The sequence below is a fragment of the Neopsephotus bourkii genome, unplaced genomic scaffold (genome assembly GCF_033783945.1).
Source record: "Neopsephotus bourkii isolate Nb327-2 ecotype Australia unplaced genomic scaffold, CSIRO-AGI_Nbou_v1 NB_1624, whole genome shotgun sequence".
Classification (NCBI taxonomy): domain Eukaryota; kingdom Metazoa; phylum Chordata; class Aves; order Psittaciformes; family Psittacidae; genus Neopsephotus; species Neopsephotus bourkii.
The window spans coordinates 4,776,878-4,782,511 of record NW_026902099.1 but is presented as its reverse complement, the minus strand read 5'-3'; the positions used below and the strand labels follow the sequence as shown (position 1 = coordinate 4,782,511).

Here is a 5,634-nt window from a genome sequence, read left to right as displayed (position 1 = left end):
CACTAGGCAAGCTTCAAGCTCAAGGCAAGCCAGAAGAAACAGGTTAGAGGGATCCAGAATGACGGCTCACAGGGAGTGATCCTGAGGCCTGGTAAAATAGTTCTTCAATTATCTACTACTCTGAATTGTTACAAAGGACCCCTAAGATGAGCACCTGTGCAGTCTAGATTCTGAAGACAGGTTACTTATTTGAGTACAGCTAGATGCTCCTACAGAGGTGGATCATCAGGCAGCATTAGTTTGAACCTGCATATGCATGGCACCATGCCCAACCTACCCTACCTCTCAGCCTACTTTCTCTCATTACAGCTCTGAGCTAGTTATGCTGCTCTCAGTGCTGGGCTTGCTATGGCAACAGACTGTGAAACACAGTCTAGCCAAAGCCAAGTGTGCTACTGTACAAAGCCCATACGCCCAGAAGCACTTTCATTGTTTGCCTCCAGACTGTGACACCTTAGAGGTTGGCAGGCAATTGTGGTTTGAATGTTTTACACTAGAGAACAGTCAAAGAGAAAGAAAAATGGCTGACAGTACAAGAGAGCTGTACTGAGAGTCAGATTTGTGCTTTTTGTTCAGGTAATGATAACAGTGAACCATAATGATACCCATGAAGGAGCTGTGTGATGATCCCTATTAATTCCAATGGGTGGTTGTTACAGTGGTGGTGTCTGCCGTCCTGCAAAGAGAGATGCAACCAGACTGGAGAAGGAGAGGCCTTTCTATGAGATCATTTTAAGCCCTGCTGATTGGAGGAGAAGCATGAAGTGTTTAGAGTGGCACCTTTTCCTTGACTTTGACCTTACACAGAACCAGGGCCCCTCAGAAATATCCCACTCAGAAAGAAACTTTCTCATATTTCCATGTTTTTTTACCTAGTTTTGTGCAAATGACCTTTTTTTTCTTCCCAGATTCTCCATCTTACGGAACACGAAAGGGAAAAGATTATTTGGCCCTGAGAGAGCTGCACTCTGCAACAGTTAGCTGAAAGGTCAAGTGTGGTATTTTGGAGGCCAGGAAGTCCTACATAACTGCTGAACAAAACTGATTTTTGTAGTAAGTGTAGTGAGACAGTGGAACAGGCTGCCCAGAGAGGTTGTGGATCCCCCATACCTGAAAGTGTTCAAAGTCAGATTAGATAGGGCTATGAGCAACCTGATCTAGTGGAAGGTGTCCCTGCTCATAGCAAGGGGGAGTGGACTAGGTGATCTTTGAAGGTCCTTTTCAACCCAAACCATTCTATTATTCTGTGATTTATGAAACAGTATTTCAGCCTCCCAGGTAACAAACCAGAGGGTTTTCAATAAACATAAGCCGTGTTCATTTCCTCAGTATTAACTGGTCCAGGGTACAAATGTACTGAATGTACCTCTGCACCTCTCTCTTGTATCTCTTGTAGAGAGATAAACAAATAGATGATGTTTGAAGTTTAAAGTGCAGAGATTTCATAAGGACCTTTTCCTATGGCAGAATAGCACCACTAAAACTTTTAAACTACGGTTTAAAAAAATAAACCCCAAAACAATTACCCAGTTGAGCTCTTAAAAGCATCAACAGAGACTGTCATTTGCTAACTATCGCTTTTACCTTTTCTATTAACTTCAGAAAAATTACATAAAGGACCAACTTTTTCTCCATTTGCTAACACATGAGATGGTGCTAGATAAGAGCCCACGTCAGGAGATGGAGGAGAGACTGGAGAAAGGGAAAGGGAAAGGGAGGGGGAAAGAGGAGAAAAACTTAGAGACAAGCTGGGAGGCTTTTTGCTTTTTTTCTACTGGACCCTGATCTGGCTTTTTTTGAACACAATTGGAGAAAGCCACATAAAAGCAAGAGATAACAAATGCAGGCTCTGTTTCTGGTACAACTCTCTGCTGAAGAATGACAGATGCATGTATAACGTTATCACTCACAGATGTATACAAGCATCAGGTTGTTTAAAGTTTTTCTTTTAGCTGCCTTTTTGGCCACAGGCTTAGAATAACATTGCAAAGGATTCAAGCTTAGTCAGCTGAACCAGACTTCCATTAAAGAGAAGGCATAAACAACCAGATAAGAAAAGATAAGAATCAAGAAAAGGAAGTCGGAAAAATAAGTTATATTCAGGAAATACACAGTGGATGTGATCTAATCAGGTTCTGGCTGGCTGAGCAGGTGACACCTCTGTGCTTCTGAAGGCGCAGGGTTGTCACCATGGGTCCCACAACCCTAACGGTGGGCATGTGGCAGTCACTAGAGTAAAGCTTGTTCCTTCCAGTCCATCTGCTCTCCTGTCATTGATATTTACAGCCCCACAAATATGGATAGGCCCAGCCGCCCATGCTTTCATTATTAGACCCAGCATGCAGCACATAAAATTTTGCTCATTAATTCCCAATTTCACATTTGTCTTATTTATCAAACATAGCCTTTGGGGGATAGCAATGAGAATCTTGGGTTTTGATAATCTCAGCTTTTTCTCTTTAACCCTTTCTTTGCTTGTATGAACTATTTTAGATAATGGCTTGACATTGTTGTCATGGTTGTGACTTGGAATAGAAACCTTTCATCACTATGCTCTCACCTTCTTTAAGTGATCTGGAGACTTCAGTTCTTCTTAGAGATAGCAAAACATAAAACAGAAGAGGGGTTGCTAAAGAAGCACTGCTATGTTTCCCTAAACTAAATCATCAGTGCCAGCATGCCCTCATTCCTATACTGTGAGCCTTCACTTACCTCTTTCTTTCACTTACCTTCTTTCTTTTACCTTCCTTCTGGAATCAGTAAATACTATTTTTCATTGGTTCAACATTAAAAAGATTTAGAGGAGAGGAATGTAATAAACCCTCGTCAACATGGGTTTAGGGAAATAGCTCTTGTCAAGTGAACCTGAATTACTTCTAAACTGATATTACAACTTTGTTTAAGTGTGTCATATATCCACAATTATCTTTGACTTTTATAGGTCTGCTGAATTAATACAACATTACACTGATCTAAAAATTGGCACTATATAACATAACTGCAATAACATAGAAAGTTAACTCTATTCATGGATAACATTGCCAATAGAGTACCACCATTTGCACAGTGTTAACATGGCAGAAAGAAAAAGATATTTCAATAGAATATGCAAATTTAATTCTACTCATGATCCCTTTATTTTCTCAGTTTCGTCTCATGGACTGTTAAGCACAACCTCATCGGGTATGTTCAAAGCTTGGACAGCATACTCCAGACCATGCTTTTCTGCTGTTACCCTTCCAGGACACGGTGTTGGGTATCCATGGCAAGGTTTTGGCAGAGAGGGATGCTGCAGGGGTGGCCTATGTGAGATGAGGCCAGGGCCTGCCCCTGTCCTGTGCCAGACAGAGGCAGTTCCAGCCACCCTGAACAGACCCACCACAGGCACAGCTGAGCCCCTCAGCCAACATGCTGCCCCCCACCCCCGTGATAACATTGTTTAAGAAAGGGGAGGAAATACCAGACAGGCAGAGGAGGAGGGAACAAAATTATGAGAAATAGCTGAGGAGACAACAAATGTCTTCATCCTGATCCTTACCCATGAGCTCGCTCACTCCTGTTATTCCTATTTCCCCATGGCTGAGGGTGCTGGCTGAGCAGCTGGGTGGAGTTTGACTGCTAGCCAGGGCCAACTCCCCACACACATTTTGACCATTACAGTATCAGTGTGAGAAAGATGCCTGAGGAGCAGCTCTGCATGTTTAGGGGTAACCAAGGCAAGATTATCCTTTTCTGCCTTGTTCTTTCCTGGAGGTGCAGCAGAATGTGCAGTGTATGGTCTCTTTCTCAGCATGCAGGTGAAGGGAGGCTAGGAACAACACTCACAAACTAAATTCTCAGCACGCTACTGGCCAGGACCAAGAAATACTCCTCCACATAATTCTTGGTCATTATTGAGGCATTAGCATACCACTCTCAAGAGGCAAACTGCACGAGTTGATCCAGTTTTGGCAGACAAGAGTTTAATGGCATAGGCATAGCCTGTTTCCTGCCAGTTGATCTGTGTCAGAGACCAATACTGGACACACTGGGTTTGCCATCAATGACATACCCAAGTTGTTCTCAGGAATTAGTCAAGGTGAACAAACATGTATTTGTATTTATAGGGGTAATAGTTAGCTACACCCTCACCTGGCATTAACTCAAGGCAATGGAATGAAACTGATTTATACCCACTTATTTTGGACTCTTGTGGAAATACTGTACCCCTTTCTAAGCTCCAGCCCCACAAACCAGTGCCAATGGTGAAACATTAATTTTTAGGCTTAAAATTCAGAAGTTTAATAAAAAGAAAACCTTCGTGTTTTATTTTTTGATAAGTATCATAACTTCAGCCTCTTCCCTAATTCCTTTTTTTTTTCTGTCTTGACCAAATTACTGAAGTGCCCACCTGGAAGACCCTGGGAATGCTGCATTCAGTGTTAGGCTTCAGAAGATTTCATCACTCTCTAAAAGCTTTTTCAGAAGATTTTCACCCTGATATAAGGTAGTATTGAAAGGCCAACCATTCAAACCTAGTCAGAGAAGACACAGCTATTCCTTGGAACTAATCCTGGCTCTTGAATGTTAATATTCTTGGGAAATTTTAATGTTTCTTGTCAATCTCAATGAGTCATTTAATTGTCAACTTAAAATTTGTTTACTTTCAGAGTAAAAATTTGATTTATTATAACTATGCTGAGTAAGAATCAATGCATGTATTTGTGGTATAAAATTTTAAATGCTGCAACGCATTGAGATATTGAGACGGATCACACATGGTTGTTTAAAAAGACACTTCTGGCATGGGTACAATTTAAACAGTATATGCAAATAAGCAGTTGTAAGTAATCAAAAGAGAATTCTCTACTAATAAAAGCTAATATTTATTATTGTTTCTATCACCATTCCTGGAGCCTGAAGTTGCAAAACTAGATTTCCTAATTTGACTTATTAATGAATAAATGAAAAGAACCCAAACATCTTTCTTATTTAATCTCCTTTTTTTCCCCCTCAAAATTAATAAGGTCAACTTTGCTCCCATATTCCACATTTCTTATCCCAACTGAGCAGCTTATTGTACCACCGATGGAATGCAACAGATTGCGAAGGAATCAAGGAGACGTTTGAAAATAGATTTGTTCAGCCATACACTGCAAACAGCACATCTGTTATTGACAGTGAAAATAGAGCCTGCAAGGAGTTAGTGCTAAATATAATTCAGACTCAGGAACTGCATTCTTGCCTAGATTTTACCTTCTTATTTTGCTGAGGTAAAATTGCCTCCGCTTCAATACTACTGCCCTAAGCAGACACAAAGAGCCTGTTTTAAAGGTCTCTAGGCAATGAAAGACACCATTCAAAACCATATATTACAAGCTCATTGCACATCATGCTTGCGACACCTTCAAAATGTGAAAAATCTTTGTCGAAAGAACAGAGATTGCAGTGAGAACAGCTCAAACTGTTGGGTCATCAAGGCTGTCAAGTCTCAGTGGACATGCCTTATTTTTTCACCTAGAAAAGTTACATTAGAAGAAACTGAGCATTTTAGCACTTCTCTGATCTCTAGGGAGTTCAGCTTTCTGTGCAACTTGCGTGTAAATTATCTTGAAGCAACCTGGGAATTGACAGACCCCTTCATACGCATCCAAG

At 41.0% G+C, this 5,634-nt stretch overlaps 1 long non-coding RNA gene across 1 annotated transcript; it reads left to right on the top strand.

Moving 5' to 3' along the window:
• Positions 1-2,603: 2,603 nt before the first annotated feature.
• Positions 2,604-5,110, top strand: LOC133222913 (uncharacterized). Its single transcript, XR_009728410.1, has 3 exons — positions 2,604-2,696; positions 3,148-3,183; positions 4,384-5,110. It is a non-coding gene; the product is annotated as an uncharacterized LOC133222913 (long non-coding RNA).
• Positions 5,111-5,634: the final 524 nt, after the last annotated feature.